Below are 26,641 nucleotides of genomic sequence, written 5' to 3' on the forward strand. Positions count from 1 at the left end.
TCCTCCGCTGACTACACCAATGCTGCCTGTGTACCCCTGGAACCTAATTAAAAGTGCATAGAGCCTACTTTTTTATTTTAGGCCTACTAAGTCTGTCTGCGGTCCCTCCTTCCAATTGTCCTCCGCTGACCACATCAATGCTGCCTGTGTACCCCTGGAACCTACTTAAAAGTGCATAGAGCCTACTTTTTTTATTTTAGGCCTACTAAGTCTGTCTGCGGTCCCTCCTTCCAATTGTCCTCCGCTGACCACACCAATGCTGCCTGTGTACCCCTGGAACCTATTTAAAAGTGCATAGAGCCTACTTTTTTATTTTAGGCCTACTAAGTCTGTCTGCGGTCCCTCCTTCCAATTGTCCTCCGCTGACCACACCAATGCTGCCTGTGTACCCCTGGAACCTATTTAAAAGTGCATAGAGCCTACTTTTTTATTTTAGGCCTACTAAGTCTGTCTGGGGTTCCTCCTTCCAATAGTCCTCCACTGACCACACCAATGATGCCTGTGTACCCCTGGAACCTATTTAAAAGTGCATAGAGCTTACTTTTTTATTTTAGACCTACTAAGTCTGTCTGCGGTCCCTCCTTCCAATTGTCCTCCGCTGACCACACCAATGCTGCCTGTGTACCCCTGGAACCTATTTAAAAGTGCATAGAGCCTACTTTATTATTTTAGGCCTACAAAGTCTGTCTGCGGTCCCTCCTTCCAATTGTTTTCCACTGACCACACCAATGCTGCCTGTGTACCCCTGGAACCTATTTATAAGTGCATAGAGCCTACTTTTTTTATTTTAGGCCTAGTAAGTCTGTCTGCGGTCACTAATTCCAATAGTCCTCCACTGAACATACCAATGCTGCCTGTGTACGCCTGGAACCTATTTAAAAGTGCATAGAGCCTACTTTTTTAATTTTAGGCATACTAAGTCTGTCTGCGGTCCCTCCTTTCAATAGTCCTCCACTGACCACACCAATGATGCTTGTGTACCCCTGGAACCTATTTAAAAGTGCATAGAGCCTACTTTTTTATTTTAGGCCTACTAAGTCTGTGTGCGGTCACTCCTTCCAATAGTCCTCCACTGACCACACCAATGCTGCCTGTGTACCCCTGGAACCTATTTAAAAGTGCATAGAGCCTACTTTTTTATTTTAGGCCTACTAAGTCTGTCTGCGGTCCCTCCTTCCAATAGTCCTCCACTGACCACACCAATGCTGCCAGTGTACCCCTGGAACCTAATTAAAAGTGCATAGAGCCTACTTTTTTTTATTTTAGGCCTACTAAGTCTGTCTACTGTCCCTTTTTCCAATTGTCCTCTGCTGACCACACCAATGCTGCCTGTGTACCCCTGGAACCTATTTAAAAGTGCATAGAGCCTATTTTTTATTTTATTCCTGCTAAGTCTGTCTGCGGTCCCTCCTTCCAATTGTCCTCCGCCGACCACACCAATGCTGCCTGTGTACCCCTGGAACCTATTTAAAAGTGCATAGAGCCTACTTTTTTTATTTTAGGCCTACTAAGTCTGTCTGCGCTCCCTCCTTCCAATATTCCTCCGCTGACTACACCAATGCTGCCTGTGTACCCCTGGAACCTAATTAAAAGTGCATAGAGCCTACTTTTTTATTTTAGGCCTACTAAGTCTGTCTGCGGTCCCTCCTTCCAATTGTCCTCCGCTGACCACATCAATGCTGCCTGTGTACCCCTGGAACCTACTTAAAAGTGCATAGAGCCTACTTTTTTTATTTTAGGCCTACTAAGTCTGTCTGCGGTCCCTCCTTCCAATTGTCCTCCGCTGACCACACCAATGCTGCCTGTGTACCCCTGGAACCTATTTAAAAGTGCATAGAGCCTACTTTTTTATTTTAGGCCTACTAAGTCTGTCTGCGGTCCCTCCTTCCAATTGTCCTCCGCTGACCACACCAATGCTGCCTGTGTACCCCTGGAACCTATTTAAAAGTGCATAGAGCCTATTTTTTTATTTTAGGCCTACTAAGTCTGTCTGCGGTCCGTCCTTTTAATAGTCCCACACTGACCACACCAATGATGCTTGTGTACCCCTGGAACCTATTTAAAAGTGCATAGAGCCTACTTTTTTATTTTAGGCCTACTAAGCCTGTGTGCGGTCCCTCCTTCCAATAGTCCTCCACTGACCACACCAATGCTGCCTGTGTACCCCTGGAACCTATTTAAAAGTGCATAGAGCCTACTTTATTATTTTAGGCCTACTAAGTCTGTCTGTGGTCCCTCCTTCCAATTGTTTTCCACTGACCACACCAATGCTGCCTGTGTACCCCTGGAACCTATTTAAAAGTGAATAGAGCCTACTTTTTTTTATTTTAGGCCTAGTAAGTCTGTCTGCGGTTACTAACTCCAATAGTCCTCCACTGAACATACCAATGCTGCCTGTGTACCCCTGGAACCTATTTAAAAGTGCATAGAGCCTACTTTTTTTATTTTAGGCCTAGTAAGTCTGTCTGCGGTCACTAATTCCAATAGTGCTCCACTGAACATACCAATGCTGCCTGTGTACCCCTGGAACCTATTTAAAAGTGCATAGAGGCTAGTTTTTTAATATTAGGCCTACTAAGTCTGTCTGCGGTCCCTCCTTTCAATAGTCCTCCACTGACCACACCAATGATGCTTGTGTACCCCTGGAACCTATTTAAAAGTGCATAGCGCCTACTTTTTTATTTTAGACCTAATAAGTCTGTGTGCGGTCCCTCCTTCCAATAGTCCTCCACTGACCACACCAATGCTGCCTGTGTACCCCTGGAACCTATTTAAAAGTGCATAGAGCCTACTTTTTTATTTTAGGCCTACTAAGTCTGTCTGTGGTCCCTCCTTCCAATAGTCCTCCGCTGACCACACCAATGCTGCCTGTGTACCCCTGGAACCTATTTAAAAGTGCATAGAGCCTACTTTTTTATTTTAGGCCTACTAAGTCTGTCTTGGGTTCCTCCTTCCAATAGTCCTCCACTGACCACACCAATGCTGCCTGTGTCTCCCTGGAACCTTTTTAAAAGTGCATAGAGCTTACTTTTTTATTTTAGACCTACTAAGTCTGTCTGCGGTCCCTCCTTCCAATTGTCCTCCGCTGACCACACCAATGCTGCCTGTGTATCCCTGGAACCTATTTAAAAGTGCATAGAGCCTACTTTTTTTAATTTTAGGCCTACTATGTCTGTCTGTGGTCCCTCCTTTCAATAGTCCTCCGCTGACCACACCAATGCTGCCTGTGTACCCCTGGAACCTATTTAAATGTGCATAAAGCCTACTTTTTTATTTTAGGCCTAGTAAGTCTGTCTGCGGTCCCTCCTTCCAATTGTCCTCCACTGACCACACCAATGCTGCCTGTGTACAACTGGAACCTATTTAGAAGTGCATAGAGCCTACTTTTTTTATTTTAGGCCTACTAAGTCTGTCTGCGGTCTCTCCTTCCAATTGTCCTGCACAGACCACATCAATGCTGCCTGTGTACCCCTGGAACCTATTTAGAAGTGCATAGAGCCTACTTTTTTTATTTTAGGCCTACTAAGTCTGTCTGCAGTCCCTCCTTCCAATAGTCCTCCGCAGACCACACCAATGCTGCCTGTGTACCCCTGGAACCTATTTAAAAGTGCATAGAGCCTACTTTTTTACTTTAGGCCTAGTAAGTCTGACTGTGGTCCCTCATTACAATAGTCCTCCACTGACCTCACCAATGCTGTCTGTGTACCCCTGGAACCTATTTAAAAGTGCATAGAGCCTACTTTTTTTAATTTTAGGCCTACTAAGTCTGTCTGCGGTCCCTACTTTCAATAGTCCTCCGCTGACCACACCAATGCTGCCTGTGTACCCCTGGAACCTATTTAAAAGTGTATAGAGCTTACTTTTTTATTTTAGGCCTACTAAGTCTGTCTGCGGTCGCTCCTTCCAATAGTCCTCCACTGAACACACCAATGCTGCCTGTGTACCCCTGGAACCTATTTAAAAGTGCATAGAGCCTACTTTTTTTAATTTTAGGCCTACTAAGTCTGTCTGCGGTCCCTACTTTCAATAGTCCTCCGCTGACCACACCAATGCTGCCTGTGTACCCCTGGAACCTATTTAAAAGTGTATAGAGCTTACTTTTTTATTTTAGGCCTACTAAGTCTGTCTGCGGTCGCTCCTTCCAATAGTCCTCCACTGACCACACCAATGCTGCCTGTGTACCCCTGGAACCTATTTAAAAGTGCATAGAGCCTATTTTTTTTATTTTAGGCCTACTAAGTCTGTCTGCGGTCCCTCCTTCCAATAGTCCTTCGCTGACCACACCAATGCTGCCTGTGTACCCCTGGAACCTATTTAAAAGTGCGTAGAGCCTACTTTTTTTAATTTTAGACCTACTATGTCTGTCTGCGGTCCCTCCTTTCAATAGTCCTCCGCTGACCACACAAATGCTGCCTGTGTACCCCTGGAACCTATTTAAATGTGCATAGAGCCTACTTTTTTATTTTAGGCCTAGTAAGTCTGTCTGCTGTCCCTCCTTCCTTTTGTCCTCCACTGACCATACCAATGCTGCCTGTGTACCCCTGGAACCTATTTAAAATGCATAGAGTCTACTTTGTTTATTTTAGGCGTACTAAGTCATTCTGCGGTCCCTCCTTCCAATAGTCCTCCGCTGACCACAACAATGCTGCCTGTGTACCCCTGGAACCTAATTAAAAGTGCATAGAGCCTACTTTTTTTTATTTTAGGCCTACTAAGTCTGTCTACTGTCCCTTTTTTCAATTGTCCTCTGCTGACCACACCAATGCTGCCTGTGTACCCCTGGAACCTATTTAAAAGTGCATAGAGCCTATTTTTTATTTTATTCCTGCTAAGTCTGTCTGCGGTCCCTCCTTCCAATTGTCCTCCGCCGACCACACCAATGCTGCCAGTGTACCCCTGGAACCTATTTAAAAGTGCATAGAGCCTATTTTTTTATTTTAGGCCTACTAAGTCTGTCTGTGGTCCCTCCTTCCAATAGTCCTTCGCTGACCACACCAATGCTGCCTGTGTACCCCTGGAACCTATTTAAAAGTGCGTAGAGCCTACTTTTTTTAATTTTAGACCTACTATGTCTGTCTGCGGTCCCTCCTTTCAATAGTCCTCCGCTGACCACACAAATGCTGCCTGTGTACCCCTGGAACCTATTTAAATGTGCATAGAGCCTACTTTTTTATTTTAGGCCTAGTAAGTCTGTCTGCTGTCCCTCCTTCCTTTTGTCCTCCACTGACCATACCAATGCTGCCTGTGTACCCCTGGAACCTATTTAAAATGCATAGAGTCTACTTTGTTTATTTTAGGCGTACTAAGTCATTCTGCGGTCCCTCCTTCCAATAGTCCTCCGCTGACCACAACAATGCTGCCTGTGTACCCCTGGAACCTAATTAAAAGTGCATAGAGCCTACTTTTTTTTATTTTAGGCCTACTAAGTCTGTCTGCGCTCCCTCCTTCCAATATACCTCCGCTGACTACACCAATGCTGCCTGTGTACCCCTGGAACCTAATTAAAAGTGCATAGAGCCTACTTTTTTATTTTAGGCCTACTAAGTCTGTCTGCGGTCCCTCCTTCCAATTGTCCTCCGCTGACCACATCAATGCTGCCTGTGTACCCCTGGAACCTACTTAAAAGTGCATAGAACCTACTTTTTTTATTTTAGGCCTACTAAGTCTGTCTGCGGTCCCTCCTTCCAATTGTCCTCCGCTGACCACACCAATGCTGCCTGTGTACCCCTGGAACCTATTTAAAAGTGCATAGAGCCTACTTTTTTATTTTAGGCCTACTAAGTCTGTGTCTGCGGTCCCTCCTTCCAATTGTCCTCCGCTGACCACACCAATGCTGCCTGTGTACCCCTGGAACCTATTTAAAAGTGCATAGAGCCTACTTTTTTTTTTAGGCCTACTAAGTCTGTCTGGGGTTCCTCCTTCCAATAGTCCTTCACTGACCACACCAATGATGCCTGTGTACCCCTGGAACCTATTTAAAAGTGCATAGAGCTTACTTTTTTATTTTAGACCTACTAAGTCTGTCTGCGGTCCCTCCTTCCAATTGTCCTCCGCTGACCACACCAATGCTGCCTGTGTACCCCTGGAACCTATTTAAAAGTGCATAGAGCCTACTTTATTATTTTAGGCCTACAAAGTCTGTCTGCGGTCCCTCCTTCCAATTGTTTTCCACTGACCACACCAATGCTGCCTGTGTACCCCTGGAACCTATTTATAAGTGCATAGAGCCTACTTTTTTTATTTTAGGCCTAGTAAGTCTGTCTGCGGTCACTAATTCCAATAGTCCTCCACTGAACATACCAATGCTGCCTGTGTACGCCTGGAACCTATTTAAAAGTGCATAGAGCCTACTTTTTTAATTTTAGGCCTACTAAGTCTGTCTGCGGTCCCTCCTTTCAATAGTCCTCCACTGACCACACCAATGATGCTTGTGTACCCCTGGAACCTATTTAAAAGTGCATAGAGCCTACTTTTTTATTTTAGGCCTACTAAGTCTGTCTGGGGTTCCTCCTTCCAATAGTCCTCCACTGACCACACCAATGCTGCCTGTGTACCCCTGGAACCTATTTAAAAGTGCATAGAGCTTACTTTTTTTTTTTAGACATACTAAGTCTGTCTGCAGTCCCTCCTTCCAATTGTCCTCCGCTGACCACACCAATGCTGCCTGTGTACCCTGGAACCTATTTAAATGTGCATAAAGCCTACTTTTTTATTTTAGGCCTAGTAAGTCTGTCTGCGGTCCCTCCTTCCAATAGTCCTCCGCAGACCACACCAATGCTGCCTGTGTACCCCTGGTACCTATTTAAAAGTGCATAGAGCCTACTTTTTTACTTTAGGCCTACTAAGTCTGACTGCGGTCCCTCCTTACAATAGTCCTCCACTGACCACACCAATGCTGCCAGTGTACCCCTGGAACCTATTTAAAAGTGCATAGAGCCTACTTTTTTATGTTAGGCCTAATAAGTCTGTGTGCGGTCCCTCCTTCTAATAGTTCTCCGCTGACCACACCAATGCTGCCTGTGTACCCCTGGAACCTATTTAAAAGTGCATAGAGCCTACTTTTTAATTTTAGGACTAGTAAGTCTGTCTGTGGTGCCTCCTTCCAATTGTCCTCCACTGACCATACCAATGCTGCCTGTGTACCCCTGGAACCTAATTAAAAGTGCATAGAGCCTACTTTTTTATTTTAGGCCTACTAAGTCTGTCTGGGGTTCCTCCTTCCACTTGTCCTCCGCTGACCACACCAAACCTGCCTGTGTACCCCTGGAACCTATTTAAAAGTGCATAGAGCCTACTTTTTTATTTTAGGCCTACTAAGTCTGTCTGCGGTCCCTCCTTCCAATTGTCCTCCACTGAACACAACAATGCTGCCTGTGTACCCCTGGAACCTATTTAAAAGTGCATAGAGCCTACTTTTTTCTTTTAGGCCTAATAAGTCTGTCTGCGGTCCCTCCTTCCAATTGTCCTCCGCTGACCACACCAATGCTGCCTGTGTACCCCTGGAACCTATTTAAAAGTGCATAGATCCTACTTTTTTATTTTAGGCCTACTAAGTCTGTCTGCGGTCCCTCCTTTCAATAGTTCTCCGCTGACCACACCAATGCTGCCTGTGTACCCCTGGAACCTATTTAAAAGTGCATAGAGCCTACTTTTTAATTTTAGGACTAGTAAGTCTGTCTGTGGTGCCTCCTTCCAATTGTCCTCCACTGACCATACCAATGCTGCCTGTGTACCCCTGGAACCTATTTAAAAGTGCATAGAGCGTACTTTTTTTATTGTAGGCCTACTAAGTCTGTCTGCAATCCCTCCTTCCGATAGTCCTCCACTGACCACACCAATGCTGCCAAATGCTGTACCCCTGGAACCTATTTAAAAGTGCATAGAGCCTACTTTTTTATTTTAGGCCTACTAAGTCTGTTTGCGGTCCCTCCTTCCAATTGTCCTCTGCTGTCCACACCAATGCTGCCTGTGTACCCCTGGAACCTATTTAAAAGTGCATAGAGCCTATTTTTTTATTTTAGGCCTACTAAGTCTGTCTGCAGTCACTAATTCCAATAGTCCTCCACTGAACATACCAATGCTGCCTGTGTACCCCTGGAACCTATTTAAAAGTGCATAGAGCCTACTTTTTTAATTTTAGGCCTACTAAGTCTGTCTGCGGTCCCTCCTTTCAATAGTCCCCCACTGACCACACCAATGATGCTTGTGTACCCCTGGAACCTATTTAAAAGTGCATAGAGCCTACTTTTTTATTTTAGGCCTACTAAGTCTGTGTGCGGTCCCTCCTTCCAATAGTCCTCCACTGACCACACCAATGCTGCCTGTGTACCCCTGGAACCTATTTAAAAGTGCATAGAGCCTACTTTATTATTTTAGGCCTACTAAGTCTGTCTGTGGTCCCTCCTTCCAATTGTTTTCCACTAACCACACCAATGCTGCCTGTGTACCCCTGGAACCTATTTAAAAGTGAATAGAGCCTACTTTTTTTTATTTTAGGCCTAGTAAGTCTGTCTGCGGTTACTAACTCCAATAGTCCTCCACTGAACATACCAATGCTGCCTGTGTACCCCTGGAACCTATTTAAAAGTGCATAGAGCCTACTTTTTTTATTTTAGGCCTAGTAAGTCTGTCTGCGGTCACTAATTCCAATAGTGCTCCACTGACCATACCAATGCTGCCTGTGTACCCCTGAAACCTATTTAAAAGTGCATAGAGGCTACTTTTTTTAATTTTAGGCCTACTAAGTCTGTCTGCGGTCCCTCCTTTCAATAGTCCTCCACTGACCACACCAATGATGCTTGTGTACCCCTGGAACCTATTTAAAAGTGCATAGAGCCTACTTTTTTATTTTAGGCCTAATAAGTCTGTGTGCGGTCCCTCCTTCTAATAGTCCTCCACTGACCACACCAATGCTGCCTGTGTACCCCTGGAACCTATTTAAAAGTGCATAGAGCCTACTTTTTTATTTTAGGCCTACTAAGTCTGTCTGTGGTCCCTCCTTCCAATAGTCCTCCGCTGACCACACCAATGCTGCCTGTGTACCCCTGGAACCTATTTAAAAGTGCATAGAGCCTACTTTTTTATTTTAGGCCTACTAAGTCTGTCTGGGGTTCCTCCTTCCAATAGTCCTCCACTGACCACACCAATGCTGCCTGTGTACCCCTGGAACATTTTTAAAAGTGCATAGAGCTTACTTTTTTATTTTAGACCTACTAAGTCTGTCTGCGGTCCCTCCTTCCAATTGTCCTCCGCTGACCACACCAATGCTGCCTGTGTATCCCTGGAACCTATTTGAAAGTGCATAGAGCCTACTTTTTTTAATTTTAGGCCTACTATGTCTGTCTGCGGTCCCTCCTTTCAATAGTCCTCCGCTGACCACACCAATGCTGCCTGTGTACCCCTGGAACCTATTTAAATGTGCATAAAGCCTACTTTTTTATTTTAGGCCTAGTAAGTCTGTCTGCGGTCCCTCCTTCCAATTGTCCTCCACTGACTACACCAATGCTGCCTGTGTACAACTGGAACCTATTTAGAAGTGCATAGAGCCTACTTTTTTTTATTTTAGGCCTACTAAGTCTGTCTGCGGTCTCTCATTCCAATTGTCCTCCACAGACCACATCAATGCTGCCTGTGTACCCCTGGAACCTATTTAGAAGTGCATAGAGCCTACTTTTTTTTATTTTAGGCCTACTAAGTCTGTCTGCAGTCCCTCCTTCCAATAGTCCTCCGCAGACCACACCAATGCTGCCTGTGTACCCCTGGAACCTATTTAAAAGTGCATAGAGCCTACTTTTTTTACTTTAGGCCTAGTAAGTCTGACTGCGGTCCCTCCTTACAATAGTCCTCCACTGACCTCACCAATGCTGTCTGTGTACCCCTGGAACCTATTTCAAAGTGCATAGAGCCTACTTTTTTTTTATTTTAGGCCTCCTAAGTCTGTCTGTGGTCCCTCCTTCCAATAGTCCTCCACTGAACACACCAATGCTGTCTGTGTACCCTTGGAACCTATTTAAAAGTGCATAGAGCCTACTTTTTTTAATTTTAGGCCTACTAAGTCTGTCTGCGGTCCCTACTTTCAATAGTCCTCCGCTGACCACACCAATGCTGCCTGTGTACCCCTGGAACCTATTTAAAAGTGTATAGAGCTTACTTTTTTATTTTAGGCCTACTAAGTCTGTCTGCGGTCGCTCCTTCCAATAGTCCTCCACTGACCACACCAATGCTGCCTGTGTACCCCTGGAACCTATTTAAAAGTGCATAGAGCCTATTTTTTTATTTTAGGCCTACTAAGTCTGTCTGCGGTCCCTCCTTCCAATAGTCCTTCGCTGACCACACCAATGCTGCCTGTGTACCCCTGGAACCTATTTAAAAGTGCGTAGAGCCTACTTTTTTTAATTTTAGACCTACTATGTCTCTCTGCGGTCCCTCCTTTCAATAGTCCTCCGCTGACCACACAAATGCTGCCTGTGTACCCCTGGAACCTATTTAAATGTGCATAGAGCCTACTTTTTTATTTTAGGCCTAGTAAGTCTGTCTGCTGTCCCTCCTTCCTTTTGTCCTCCACTGACCATACCAATGCTGCCTGTGTACCCCTGGAACCTATTTAAAATGCATAGAGTCTACTTTGTTTATTTTAGGCGTACTAAGTCATTCTGCGGTCCCTCCTTCCAATAGTCCTCTGTTGACCACAACAATGCTGCCTGTGTACCCCTGGAACCTAATTAAAAGTGCATAGAGCCTACTTTTTTTTATTTTAGGCCTACTAAGTCTGTCTACTGTCCCTTTTTCCAATTGTCCTCTGCTGACCACACCAATGCTGCCTGTGTACCCCTGGAACCTATTTAAAAGTGCATAGAGCCTATTTTTTATTTTATTCCTGCTAAGTCTGTCTGCGGTCCCTCCTTCCAATTGTCCTCCGCCGACCACACTAATGCTGCCTGTGTACCCCTGGAACCTATTTAAAAGTGCATAGAGCCTACTTTTTTTATTTTAGGCCTACTAAGTCTGTCTGCGCTCCCTCCTTCCAATATTCCTCCGCTGACTACACCAATGCTGCCTGTGTACCCCTGGAACCTAATTAAAAGTGCATAGAGCCTACTTTTTTATTTTAGGCCTACTAAGTCTGTCTGCGGTCCCTCCTTCCAATTGTCCTCCGCTGACCACATCAATGCTGCCTGTGTACCCCTGGAACCTACTTAAAAGTGCATAGAGCCTACTTTTTTTTATTTTAGGCCTACTAAGTCTGTCTGCGGTCCCTCCTTCCAATTGTCCTCCGCTGACCACACCAATGCTGCCTGTGTACCCCTGGAACCTATTTAAAAGTGCATAGAGCCTACTTTTTTATTTTAGGCCTACTAAGTCTGTGTGCGGTCACTCCTTCCAATTGTCCTCCGCTGACCACACCAATGCTGCCTGTGTACCCCTGGAACCTATTTAAAAGTGCATAGAGCCTACTTTTTTATTTTAGGCCTACTAAGTCTGTCTGGGGTTCCTCCTTCCAATAGTCCTCCACTGACCACACCAATGATGCCTGTGTACCCCTGGAACCTATTTAAAAGTGCATAGAGCTTACTTTTTTATTTTAGACCTACTAAGTCTGTCTGCGGTCCCTCCTTCCAATTGTCCTCCGCTGACCACACCAATGCTGCCTGTGTACCCCTGGAACCTATTTAAAAGTGCATAGAGCCTACTTTATTATTTTAGGCCTACAAAGTCTGTCTGCGGTCCCTCCTTCCAATTGTTTTCCACTGACCACACCAATGCTGCCTGTGTACCCCTGGAACCTATTTATAAGTGCATAGAGCCTACTTTTTTTATTTTAGGCCTAGTAAGTCTGTCTGCGGTCACTAATTCCAATAGTCCTCCACTGAACATACCAATGCTGCCTGTGTACGCCTGGAACCTATTTAAAAGTGCATAGAGCCTACTTTTTTAATTTTAGGCCTACTAAGTCTGTCTGCGGTCCCTCCTTTCAATAGTCCTCCACTGACCACACCAATGATGCTTGTGTACCCCTGGAACCTATTTAAAAGTGCATAGACCCTACTTTTTTATTTTAGGCCTACTAAGTCTGTGTGCGGTCACTCCTTCCAATAGTCCTCCACTGACCACACCAATGCTGACTGTGTACCCCTGGAACCTAATTAAAAGTGCATAGAGCCTACTTTTTTATTTTAGGCCTACTAAGTCTGTCTGCGGTCCCTCCTTCCAATAGTCCTCCGCTGACCACACCAATGCTGCCAGCGTACCCCTGGAACCTATTTAAAAGTGCATAGAGCCTACTTTTTTATTTTAGGCCTACTAAGTCTGTCTGGGGTTCCTCCTTCCAATAGTCCTCCACTGACCACACCAATGCTGCCTGTGTACCCCTGGAACCTATTTAAAAGTACATAGAGCTTACTTTTTTATTTTAGACATACTAAGTCTGTCTGCAGTCCCTCCTTCCAATTGTCCTCCGCTGACCACACCAATGCTGCCTGTGTACCCCTGGAACCTATTTAAATGTGCATAAAGCCTACTTTTTTATTTTAGGCCTAGTAAGTCTGTCTGCGGTCCTTCCTTCCAATTGTCCTCCACTGACCACACCAATGCTGCCTGTGTACCCCTGGAACCTATTTAGAAGTGCATAGAGCCTACTTTTTTTATTTTAGGCCTACTAAGTCTGTCTGCAGTCCCTCCTTCCAATAGTCCTCCACAGACCACATCAATGCTGCCTGTGTACCCCTGGAACCTATTTAGAAGTGCATAGAGCCTACTTTTTTATTTTAGGCCTACTAAGTCTGTCTGCGGTCCCTCCTTCCAATAGTCCCCCGCAGACCACACCAATGCTGCCTGTGTACCCCTGGTACCTATTTAAAAGTGCATAGAGCCTACTTTTTTACTTTAGGCCTACTAAGTCTGACTGCGGTCCCTCCTTACAATAGTCCTCCACTGACCACACCAATGCTGCCTGTGTACCCCTGGAACCTATTTAAAAGTGCATAGAGCCTACTTTTTTATTTTAGGCCTACTAAGTCTGTCTGGGGTTTCTCCTTCCAATAGTCCTCCACTGACCACACCAATGCTGCCTGTGTACCCCTGGAACCTTTTTAAAAGTGCATAGAGCTTACTTTTTAATTTTAGACCTACTAAGTCTGTCTGCGGTCCCTCCTTCCAATTGTCCTCCGCTGACCACACCAATGCTGCCTGTGTATCCCTGGAACCTATTTAAAAGTGCATAGAGCCTACTTTTTTTAATTTTAGGCCTACTATGTCTGTCTGCGGTCCCTCCTTTCAATAGTCCTCCGCTGACCACACCAATGCTGCCTGTGTACCCCTGGAACCTATTTAAATGTGCATAAAGCCTACTTTTTTATTTTAGGCCTAGTAAGTCTGTCTGCGGTCCCTCCTTCCAATTGTCCTCCACTGACCACACCAATGCTGCCTGTGTACAACTGGAACCTATTTAGAAGTGCATAGAGCCTACTTTTTTATTTTAGGCCTACTAAGTCTGTCTGCGGTCTCTCCTTCCAATTGTCCTCCACAGACCACATCAATGCTGCCTGTGTACCCCTGGAACCTATTTAGAAGTGCATAGAGCCTACTTTTTTTATTTTAGGCCTACTAAGTCTGTCTGCAGTCCCTCCTTCCAATAGTCCTCCGCAGACCACACCAATGCTGCCTGTGTACCCCTGGAACCTATTTAAAAGTGCATAGAGCCTACTTTTTTACTTTAGGCCTACTAAGTCTGACTGCGGTCCCTCCTTACAATAGTCCTCCACTGACCTCACCAATGCTGTCTGTGTACCCCTGGAACCTATTTCAAAGTGCATAGAGCCTACTTTTTTTTTATTTTAGGCCTCCTAAGTCTGTCTGCGGTCCCTCCTTCCAATAGTCCTCCACTGAACACACCAATGCTGCCTGTGTACCCTTGGAACCAATTTAAAAGTGCATAGAGCCTACTTTTTTTAATTTTAGGCCTACTAAGTCTGTCTGCGGTCCCTACTTTCAATAGTCCTCCGCTGACCACACCAATGCTGCCTGTGTACCCCTGGAACCTATTTAAAAGTGTATAGAGCTTACTTTTTTATTTTAGGCCTACTATGTCTGTCTGCGGTCGCTCCTTCCAATAGTCCTCCACTGACCACACCAATGCTGCCTGTGTACCCCTGGAACCTATTTAAAAGTGCATAGAGCCTATTTTTTTATTTTAGGCCTACTAAGTCTGTCTGCGGTCCCTCCTTCCAATAGTCCTTCGCTGACCACACCAATGCTGCCTGTGTACCCCTGGAACCTATTTAAAAGTGCGTAGAGCCTACTTTTTTTAATTTTAGACCTACTATGTCTGTCTGCGGTCCCTCCTTTCAATAGTCCTCCGCTGACCACACAAATGCTGCCTGTGTACCCCTGGAACCTATTTAAATGTGCATAGAGCCTACTTTTTTATTTTAGGCCTAGTAAGTCTGTCTGCTGTCCCTCCTTCCTTTTGTCCTCCACTGACCATACCAATGCTGCCTGTGTACCCCTGGAACCTATTTAAAATGCATAGAGTCTACTTTGTTTATTTTAGGCGTACTAAGTCATTCTGCGGTCCCTCCTTCCAATAGTCCTCCGCTGACCACAACAATGCTGCCTGTGTACCCCTGGAACCTAATTAAAAGTGCATAGAGCCTACTTTTTTTATTTTAGGCCTACTAAGTCTGTCTACTGTCCCTTTTTCCAATTGTCCTCTGCTGACCACACCAATGCTGCCTGTGTACCCCTGGAACCTATTTAAAAGTGCATAGAGCCTATTTTTTATTTTATTCCTGCTAAGTCTGTCTGCGGTCCCTCCTTCCAATTGTCCTCCGCCGACCACACCAATGCTGCCTGTGTACCCCTGGAACCTATTTAAAAGTGCATAGAGCCTACTTTTTTTATTTTAGGCCTACTAAGTCTGTCTGCGCTCCCTCCTTCCAATATTCCTCCGCTGACTACACCAATGCTGCCTGTGTACCCCTGGAACCTAATTAAAAGTGCATAGAGCCTACTTTTTTATTTTAGGCCTACTAAGTCTGTCTGCGGTCCCTCCTTCCAATTGTCCTCCGCTGACCACATCAATGCTGCCTGTGTACCCCTGGAACCTACTTAAAAGTGCATAGAGCCTACTTTTTTTATTTTAGGCCTACTAAGTCTGTCTGCGGTCCCTCCTTCCAATTGTCCTCCGCTGACCACACCAATGCTGCCTGTGTACCCCTGGAACCTATTTAAAAGTGCATAGAGCCTACTTTTTTATTTTAGGCCTACTAAGTCTGTCTGCGGTCCCTCCTTCCAATTGTCCTCCGCTGACCACACCAATGCTGCCTGTGTACCCCTGGAACCTATTTAAAAGTGCATAGAGCCTACTTTTTTATTTTAGGCCTACTAAGTCTGTCTGGGGTTTCTCCTTCCAATAGTCCTCCACTGACCACACCAATGCTGCCTGTGTACCCCTGGAACCTTTTTAAAAGTGCATAGAGCTTACTTTTTAATTTTAGACCTACTAAGTCTGTCTGCGGTCCCTCCTTCCAATTGTCCTCCGCTGACCACACCAATGCTGCCTGTGTATCCCTGGAACCTATTTAAAAGTGCATAGAGCCTACTTTTTTTAATTTTAGGCCTACTATGTCTGTCTGCGGTCCCTCCTTTCAATAGTCCTCCGCTGACCACACCAATGCTGCCTGTGTACCCCTGGAACCTATTTAAATGTGCATAAAGCCTACTTTTTTATTTTAGGCCTAGTAAGTCTGTCTGCGGTCCCTCCTTCCAATTGTCCTCCACTGACCACACCAATGCTGCCTGTGTACAACTGGAACCTATTTAGAAGTGCATAGAGCCTACTTTTTTATTTTAGGCCTACTAAGTCTGTCTGCGGTCTCTCCTTCCAATTGTCCTCCACAGACCACATCAATGCTGCCTGTGTACCCCTGGAACCTATTTAGAAGTGCATAGAGCCTACTTTTTTTATTTTAGGCCTACTAAGTCTGTCTGCAGTCCCTCCTTCCAATAGTCCTCCGCAGACCACACCAATGCTGCCTGTGTACCCCTGGAACCTATTTAAAAGTGCATAGAGCCTACTTTTTTACTTTAGGCCTACTAAGTCTGACTGCGGTCCCTCCTTACAATAGTCCTCCACTGACCTCACCAATGCTGTCTGTGTACCCCTGGAACCTATTTCAAAGTGCATAGAGCCTACTTTTTTTTTATTTTAGGCCTCCTAAGTCTGTCTGCGGTCCCTCCTTCCAATAGTCCTCCACTGAACACACCAATGCTGCCTGTGTACCCTTGGAACCAATTTAAAAGTGCATAGAGCCTACTTTTTTTAATTTTAGGCCTACTAAGTCTGTCTGCGGTCCCTACTTTCAATAGTCCTCCGCTGACCACACCAATGCTGCCTGTGTACCCCTGGAACCTATTTAAAAGTGTATAGAGCTTACTTTTTTATTTTAGGCCTACTATGTCTGTCTGCGGTCGCTCCTTCCAATAGTCCTCCACTGACCACACCAATGCTGCCTGTGTACCCCTGGAACCTATTTAAAAGTGCATAGAGCCTATTTTTTTATTTTAGGCCTACTAAGTCTGTCTGCGGTCCCTCCTTCCAATAGTCCTTCGCTGACCACACCAATGCTGCCTGTGTACCCCTGGAACCTATTTAAAAGTGCGTAGAGCCTACTTTTTTTAATTTTAGACCTACTATGTCTGTCTGCGGTCCCTCCTTTCAATAGTCCTCCGCTGACCACACAAATGCTGCCTGTGTACCCCTGGAACCTATTTAAATGTGCATAGAGCCTACTTTTTTATTTTAGGCCTAGTAAGTCTGTCTGCTGTCCCTCCTTCCTTTTGTCCTCCACTGACCATACCAATGCTGCCTGTGTACCCCTGGAACCTATTTAAAATGCATAGAGTCTACTTTGTTTATTTTAGGCGTACTAAGTCATTCTGCGGTCCCTCCTTCCAATAGTCCTCCGCTGACCACAACAATGCTGCCTGTGTACCCCTGGAACCTAATTAAAAGTGCATAGAGCCTACTTTTTTTATTTTAGGCCTACTAAGTCTGTCTACTGTCCCTTTTTCCAATTGTCCTCTGCTGACCACACCAATGCTGCCTGTGTACCCCTGGAACCTATTTAAAAGTGCATAGAGCCTATTTTTTATTTTATTCCTGCTAAGTCTGTCTGCGGTCCCTCCTTCCAATTGTCCTCCGCCGACCACACCAATGCTGCCTGTGTACCCCTGGAACCTATTTAAAAGTGCATAGAGCCTACTTTTTTTATTTTAGGCCTACTAAGTCTGTCTGCGCTCCCTCCTTCCAATATTCCTCCGCTGACTACACCAATGCTGCCTGTGTACCCCTGGAACCTATTTAAAAGTGCATAGAGCCTACTTTTTTATTTTAGGCCTACTAAGTCTGTCTGCGGTCCCTCCTTCCAATTGTCCTCCGCTGACCACACCAATGCTGCCTGTGTACCCCTGGAACCTATTTAAAAGTGCATAGAGCCTACTTTTTTATTTTAGGCCTACTAAGTCTGTCTGGGGTTCCTCCTTCCAATAGTCCTCCACTGACCACACCAATGATGCCTGTGTACCCCTGGAACCTATTTAAAAGTGCATAGAGCTTACTTTTTTATTTTAGACCTACTAAGTCTGTCTGCGGTCCCTCCTTCCAATTGTCCTCCGCTGACCACACCAATGCTGCCTGTGTACCCCTGGAACCTATTTAAAAGTGCATAGAGCCTACTTTATTATTTTAGGCCTACAAAGTCTGTCTGCGGTCCCTCCTTCCAATTGTTTTCCACTGACCACACCAATGCTGCCTGTGTACCCCTGGAACCTATTTATAAGTGCATAGAGCCTACTTTTTTTATTTTAGGCCTAGTAAGTCTGTCTGCGGTCACTAATTCCAATAGTCCTCCACTGAACATACCAATGCTGCCTGTGTACGCCTGGAACCTATTTAAAAGTGCATAGAGCCTACTTTTTTAATTTTAGGCCTACTAAGTCTGTCTGCGGTCCCTCCTTTCAATAGTCCTCCACTGACCACACCAATGATGCTTGTGTACCCCTGGAACCTATTTAAAAGTGCATAGAGCCTACTTTTTTATTTTAGGCCTACTAAGTCTGTGTGCGGTCACTCCTTCCAATAGTCCTCCACTGACCACACCAATGCTGCCTGTGTACCCCTGGAACCTATTTAAAAGTGCATAGAGCCTACTTTTTTATTTTAGGCCTACTAAGTCTGTCTGCGGTCCCTCCTTCCAATAGTCCTCCGCTGACCACACCAATGCTGCCAGTGTACCCCTGGAACCTAATTAAAAGTGCATAGAGCCTACTTTTTTTTATTTTAGGCCTACTAAGTCTGTCTACTGTCCCTTTTTCCAATTGTCCTCTGCTGACCACACCAATGCTGCCTGTGTACCCCTGGAACCTATTTAAAAGTGCACAGAGCCTATTTTTTATTTTATTCCTGCTAAGTCTGTCTGCGGTCCCTCCTTCCAATTGTCCTCCGCCGACCACACCAATGCTGCCTGTGTACCCCTGGAACCTATTTAAAAGTGCATAGAGCCTACTTTTTTTATTTTAGGCCTACTAAGTCTGTCTGCGCTCCCTCCTTCCAATGTTCCTCCGCTGACTACACCAATGCTGCCTGTGTACCCCTGGAACCTAATTAAAAGTGCATAGAGCCTACTTTTTTATTTTAGGCCTACTAAGTCTGTCTGCGGTCCCTCCTTCCAATTGTCCTCCGCTGACCACATCAATGCTGCCTGTGTACCCCTGGAACCTACTTAAAAGTGCATAGAGCCTACTTTTTTTATTTTAGGCCTACTAAGTCTGTCTGCGGTCCCTCCTTCCAATTGTCCTCCGCTGACCACACCAATGCTGCCTGTGTACCCCTGGAACCTATTTAAAAGTGCATAGAGCCTACTTTTTTATTTTAGGCCTACTAAGTCTGTCTGCGGTCCCTCCTTCCAATTGTCCTCCGCTGACCACACCAATGCTGCCTGTGTACCCCTGGAACCTATTTAAAAGTGCATAGAGCCTACTTTTTTATTTTAGGCCTACTAAGTCTGTCTGGGGTTCCTCCTTCCAATAGTCCTCCACTGACCACACCAATGATGCCTGTGTACCCCTGGAACCTATTTAAAAGTGCATAGAGCTTACTTTTTTATTTTAGACCTACTAAGTCTGTCTGCGGTCCCTCCTTCCAATTGTCCTCCGCTGACCACACCAATGCTGCCTGTGTACCCCTGGAACCTATTTAAAAGTGCATAGAGCCTACTTTATTATTTTAGGCCTACAAAGTCTGTCTGCGGTCCCTCCTTCCAATTGTTTTCCACTGACCACACCAATGCTGCCTGTGTACCCCTGGAACCTATTTATAAGTGCATAGAGCCTACTTTTTTTATTTTAGGCCTAGTAAGTCTGTCTGCGGTCACTAATTCCAATAGTCCTCCACTGAACATACCAATGCTGCCTGTGTACGCCTGGAACCTATTTAAAAGTGCATAGAGCCTACTTTTTTAATTTTAGGCCTACTAAGTCTGTCTGCGGTCCCTCCTTTCAATAGTCCTCCACTGACCACACCAATGATGCTTGTGTACCCCTGGAACCTATTTAAAAGTGCATAGAGCCTACTTTTTTATTTTAGGCCTACTAAGTCTGTCTGGGGTTTCTCCTTCCAATAGTCCTCCACTGACCACACCAATGCTGCCTGTGTACCCCTGGAACCTTTTTAAAAGTGCATAGAGCTTACTTTTTAATTTTAGACCTACTAAGTCTGTCTGCGGTCCCTCCTTCCAATTGTCCTCCGCTGACCACACCAATGCTGCCTGTGTATCCCTGGAACCTATTTAAAAGTGCATAGAGCCTACTTTTTTTAATTTTAGGCCTACTATGTCTGTCTGCGGTCCCTCCTTTCAATAGTCCTCCGCTGACCACACCAATGCTGCCTGTGTACCCCTGGAACCTATTTAAATGTGCATAAAGCCTACTTTTTTATTTTAGGCCTACTAAGTCTGTCTGCGGTCCCTCCTTCCAATAGTCCTTCGCTGACCACACCAATGCTGCCTGTGTACCCCTGGAACCTATTTAAAAGTGCGTAGAGCCTACTTTTTTTAATTTTAGACCTACTATGTCTGTCTGCGGTCCCTCCTTTCAATAGTCCTCCGCTGACCACACAAATGCTGCCTGTGTACCCCTGGAACCTATTTAAATGTGCATAGAGCCTACTTTTTTATTTTAGGCCTAGTAAGTCTGTCTGCTGTCCCTCCTTCCTTTTGTCCTCCACTGACCATACCAATGCTGCCTGTGTACCCCTGGAACCTATTTAAAATGCATAGAGTCTACTTTGTTTATTTTAGGCGTACTAAGTCATTCTGCGGTCCCTCCTTCCAATAGTCCTCCGCTGACCACAACAATGCTGCCTGTGTACCCCTGGAACCTAATTAAAAGTGCATAGAGCCTACTTTTTTTTATTTTAGGCCTACTAAGTCTGTCTACTGTCCCTTTTTTCAATTGTCCTCTGCTGACCACACCAATGCTGCCTGTGTACCCCTGGAACCTATTTAAAAGTGCATAGAGCCTACTTTTTTATTTTAGGCCTACTAAGTCTGTCTGGGGTTTCTCCTTCCAATAGTCCTCCACTGACCACACCAATGCTGCCTGTGTACCCCTGGAACCTTTTTAAAAGTGCATAGAGCTTACTTTTTAATTTTAGACCTACTAAGTCTGTCTGCGGTCCCTCCTTCCAATTGTCCTCCGCTGACCACACCAATGCTGCCTGTGTATCCCTGGAACCTATTTAAAAGTGCATAGAGCCTACTTTTTTTAATTTTAGGCCTACTATGTCTGTCTGCGGTCCCTCCTTTCAATAGTCCTCCGCTGACCACACCAATGCTGCCTGTGTACCCCTGGAACCTATTTAAATGTGCATAAAGCCTACTTTTTTATTTTAGGCCTAGTAAGTCTGTCTGCGGTCCCTCCTTCCAATTGTCCTCCACTGACCACACCAATGCTGCCTGTGTACAACTGGAACCTATTTAGAAGTGCATAGAGCCTACTTTTTTATTTTAGGCCTACTAAGTCTGTCTGCGGTCTCTCCTTCCAATTGTCCTCCACAGACCACATCAATGCTGCCTGTGTACCCCTGGAACCTATTTAGAAGTGCATAGAGCCTACTTTTTTTATTTTAGGCCTACTAAGTCTGTCTGCAGTCCCTCCTTCCAATAGTCCTCCGCAGACCACACCAATGCTGCCTGTGTACCCCTGGAACCTATTTAAAAGTGCATAGAGCCTACTTTTTTACTTTAGGCCTACTAAGTCTGACTGCGGTCCCTCCTTACAATAGTCCTCCACTGACCTCACCAATGCTGTCTGTGTACCCCTGGAACCTATTTCAAAGTGCATAGAGCCTACTTTTTTTTTATTTTAGGCCTCCTAAGTCTGTCTGCGGTCCCTCCTTCCAATAGTCCTCCACTGAACACACCAATGCTGCCTGTGTACCCTTGGAACCAATTTAAAAGTGCATAGAGCCTACTTTTTTTAATTTTAGGCCTACTAAGTCTGTCTGCGGTCCCTACTTTCAATAGTCCTCCGCTGACCACACCAATGCTGCCTGTGTACCCCTGGAACCTATTTAAAAGTGTATAGAGCTTACTTTTTTATTTTAGGCCTACTATGTCTGTCTGCGGTCGCTCCTTCCAATAGTCCTCCACTGACCACACCAATGCTGCCTGTGTACCCCTGGAACCTATTTAAAAGTGCATAGAGCCTATTTTTTTATTTTAGGCCTACTAAGTCTGTCTGCGGTCCCTCCTTCCAATAGTCCTTCGCTGACCACACCAATGCTGCCTGTGTACCCCTGGAACCTATTTAAAAGTGCGTAGAGCCTACTTTTTTTAATTTTAGACCTACTATGTCTGTCTGCGGTCCCTCCTTTCAATAGTCCTCCGCTGACCACACAAATGCTGCCTGTGTACCCCTGGAACCTATTTAAATGTGCATAGAGCCTACTTTTTTATTTTAGGCCTAGTAAGTCTGTCTGCTGTCCCTCCTTCCTTTTGTCCTCCACTGACCATACCAATGCTGCCTGTGTACCCCTGGAACCTATTTAAAATGCATAGAGTCTACTTTGTTTATTTTAGGCGTACTAAGTCATTCTGCGGTCCCTCCTTCCAATAGTCCTCCGCTGACCACAACAATGCTGCCTGTGTACCCCTGGAACCTAATTAAAAGTGCATAGAGCCTACTTTTTTTATTTTAGGCCTACTAAGTCTGTCTACTGTCCCTTTTTCCAATTGTCCTCTGCTGACCACACCAATGCTGCCTGTGTACCCCTGGAACCTATTTAAAAGTGCATAGAGCCTATTTTTTATTTTATTCCTGCTAAGTCTGTCTGCGGTCCCTCCTTCCAATTGTCCTCCGCCGACCACACCAATGCTGCCTGTGTACCCCTGGAACCTATTTAAAAGTGCATAGAGCCTACTTTTTTTATTTTAGGCCTACTAAGTCTGTCTGCGCTCCCTCCTTCCAATATTCCTCCGCTGACTACACCAATGCTGCCTGTGTACCCCTGGAACCTAATTAAAAGTGCATAGAGCCTACTTTTTTATTTTAGGCCTACTAAGTCTGTCTGCGGTCCCTCCTTCCAATTGTCCTCCGCTGACCACATCAATGCTGCCTGTGTACCCCTGGAACCTACTTAAAAGTGCATAGAGCCTACTTTTTTTATTTTAGGCCTACTAAGTCTGTCTGCGGTCCCTCCTTCCAATTGTCCTCCGCTGACCACACCAATGCTGCCTGTGTACCCCTGGAACCTATTTAAAAGTGCATAGAGCCTACTTTTTTATTTTAGGCCTACTAAGTCTGTCTGCGGTCCCTCCTTCCAATTGTCCTCCGCTGACCACACCAATGCTGCCTGTGTACCCCTGGAACCTATTTAAAAGTGCATAGAGCCTACTTTTTTATTTTAGGCCTACTAAGTCTGTCTGGGGTTTCTCCTTCCAATAGTCCTCCACTGACCACACCAATGCTGCCTGTGTACCCCTGGAACCTTTTTAAAAGTGCATAGAGCTTACTTTTTAATTTTAGACCTACTAAGTCTGTCTGCGGTCCCTCCTTCCAATTGTCCTCCGCTGACCACACCAATGCTGCCTGTGTATCCCTGGAACCTATTTAAAAGTGCATAGAGCCTACTTTTTTTAATTTTAGGCCTACTATGTCTGTCTGCGGTCCCTCCTTTCAATAGTCCTCCGCTGACCACACCAATGCTGCCTGTGTACCCCTGGAACCTATTTAAATGTGCATAAAGCCTACTTTTTTATTTTAGGCCTAGTAAGTCTGTCTGCGGTCCCTCCTTCCAATTGTCCTCCACTGACCACACCAATGCTGCCTGTGTACAACTGGAACCTATTTAGAAGTGCATAGAGCCTACTTTTTTATTTTAGGCCTACTAAGTCTGTCTGCGGTCTCTCCTTCCAATTGTCCTCCACAGACCACATCAATGCTGCCTGTGTACCCCTGGAACCTATTTAGAAGTGCATAGAGCCTACTTTTTTTATTTTAGGCCTACTAAGTCTGTCTGCAGTCCCTCCTTCCAATAGTCCTCCGCAGACCACACCAATGCTGCCTGTGTACCCCTGGAACCTATTTAAAAGTGCATAGAGCCTACTTTTTTACTTTAGGCCTACTAAGTCTGACTGCGGTCCCTCCTTACAATAGTCCTCCACTGACCTCACCAATGCTGTCTGTGTACCCCTGGAACCTATTTCAAAGTGCATAGAGCCTACTTTTTTTTTATTTTAGGCCTCCTAAGTCTGTCTGCGGTCCCTCCTTCCAATAGTCCTCCACTGAACACACCAATGCTGCCTGTGTACCCTTGGAACCAATTTAAAAGTGCATAGAGCCTACTTTTTTTAATTTTAGGCCTACTAAGTCTGTCTGCGGTCCCTACTTTCAATAGTCCTCCGCTGACCACACCAATGCTGCCTGTGTACCCCTGGAACCTATTTAAAAGTGTATAGAGCTTACTTTTTTATTTTAGGCCTACTATGTCTGTCTGCGGTCGCTCCTTCCAATAGTCCTCCACTGACCACACCAATGCTGCCTGTGTACCCCTGGAACCTATTTAAAAGTGCATAGAGCCTATTTTTTTATTTTAGGCCTACTAAGTCTGTCTGCGGTCCCTCCTTCCAATAGTCCTTCGCTGACCACACCAATGCTGCCTGTGTACCCCTGGAACCTATTTAAAAGTGCGTAGAGCCTACTTTTTTTAATTTTAGACCTACTATGTCTGTCTGCGGTCCCTCCTTTCAATAGTCCTCCGCTGACCACACAAATGCTGCCTGTGTACCCCTGGAACCTATTTAAATGTGCATAGAGCCTACTTTTTTATTTTAGGCCTAGTAAGTCTGTCTGCTGTCCCTCCTTCCTTTTGTCCTCCACTGACCATACCAATGCTGCCTGTGTACCCCTGGAACCTATTTAAAATGCATAGAGTCTACTTTGTTTATTTTAGGCGTACTAAGTCATTCTGCGGTCCCTCCTTCCAATAGTCCTCCGCTGACCACAACAATGCTGCCTGTGTACCCCTGGAACCTAATTAAAAGTGCATAGAGCCTACTTTTTTTATTTTAGGCCTACTAAGTCTGTCTACTGTCCCTTTTTCCAATTGTCCTCTGCTGACCACACCAATGCTGCCTGTGTACCCCTGGAACCTATTTAAAAGTGCATAGAGCCTATTTTTTATTTTATTCCTGCTAAGTCTGTCTGCGGTCCCTCCTTCCAATTGTCCTCCGCCGACCACACCAATGCTGCCTGTGTACCCCTGGAACCTATTTAAAAGTGCATAGAGCCTACTTTTTTTATTTTAGGCCTACTAAGTCTGTCTGCGCTCCCTCCTTCCAATATTCCTCCGCTGACTACACCAATGCTGCCTGTGTACCCCTGGAACCTATTTAAAAGTGCATAGAGCCTACTTTTTTATTTTAGGCCTACTAAGTCTGTCTGCGGTCCCTCCTTCCAATTGTCCTCCGCTGACCACACCAATGCTGCCTGTGTACCCCTGGAACCTATTTAAAAGTGCATAGAGCCTACTTTTTTATTTTAGGCCTACTAAGTCTGTCTGGGGTTCCTCCTTCCAATAGTCCTCCACTGACCACACCAATGATGCCTGTGTACCCCTGGAACCTATTTAAAAGTGCATAGAGCTTACTTTTTTATTTTAGACCTACTAAGTCTGTCTGCGGTCCCTCCTTCCAATTGTCCTCCGCTGACCACACCAATGCTGCCTGTGTACCCCTGGAACCTATTTAAAAGTGCATAGAGCCTACTTTATTATTTTAGGCCTACAAAGTCTGTCTGCGGTCCCTCCTTCCAATTGTTTTCCACTGACCACACCAATGCTGCCTGTGTACCCCTGGAACCTATTTATAAGTGCATAGAGCCTACTTTTTTTATTTTAGGCCTAGTAAGTCTGTCTGCGGTCACTAATTCCAATAGTCCTCCACTGAACATACCAATGCTGCCTGTGTACGCCTGGAACCTATTTAAAAGTGCATAGAGCCTACTTTTTTAATTTTAGGCCTACTAAGTCTGTCTGCGGTCCCTCCTTTCAATAGTCCTCCACTGACCACACCAATGATGCTTGTGTACCCCTGGAACCTATTTAAAAGTGCATAGAGCCTACTTTTTTATTTTAGGCCTACTAAGTCTGTGTGCGGTCACTCCTTCCAATAGTCCTCCACTGACCACACCAATGCTGCCTGTGTACCCCTGGAACCTATTTAAAAGTGCATAGAGCCTACTTTTTTATTTTAGGCCTACTAAGTCTGTCTGCGGTCCCTCCTTCCAATAGTCCTCCGCTGACCACACCAATGCTGCCAGTGTACCCCTGGAACCTAATTAAAAGTGCATAGAGCCTACTTTTTTTTATTTTAGGCCTACTAAGTCTGTCTACTGTCCCTTTTTCCAATTGTCCTCTGCTGACCACACCAATGCTGCCTGTGTACCCCTGGAACCTATTTAAAAGTGCACAGAGCCTATTTTTTATTTTATTCCTGCTAAGTCTGTCTGCGGTCCCTCCTTCCAATTGTCCTCCGCCGACCACACCAATGCTGCCTGTGTACCCCTGGAACCTATTTAAAAGTGCATAGAGCCTACTTTTTTTATTTTAGGCCTACTAAGTCTGTCTGCGCTCCCTCCTTCCAATGTTCCTCCGCTGACTACACCAATGCTGCCTGTGTACCCCTGGAACCTAATTAAAAGTGCATAGAGCCTACTTTTTTATTTTAGGCCTACTAAGTCTGTCTGCGGTCCCTCCTTCCAATTGTCCTCCGCTGACCACATCAATGCTGCCTGTGTACCCCTGGAACCTACTTAAAAGTGCATAGAGCCTACTTTTTTTATTTTAGGCCTACTAAGTCTGTCTGCGGTCCCTCCTTCCAATTGTCCTCCGCTGACCACACCAATGCTGCCTGTGTACCCCTGGAACCTATTTAAAAGTGCATAGAGCCTACTTTTTTATTTTAGGCCTACTAAGTCTGTCTGCGGTCCCTCCTTCCAATTGTCCTCCGCTGACCACACCAATGCTGCCTGTGTACCCCTGGAACCTATTTAAAAGTGCATAGAGCCTACTTTTTTATTTTAGGCC

Source organism: Ranitomeya imitator, chromosome 4 (genome assembly GCF_032444005.1).
Source record: "Ranitomeya imitator isolate aRanImi1 chromosome 4, aRanImi1.pri, whole genome shotgun sequence".
NCBI classification, from domain to species: Eukaryota; Metazoa; Chordata; class Amphibia; order Anura; family Dendrobatidae; genus Ranitomeya; species Ranitomeya imitator.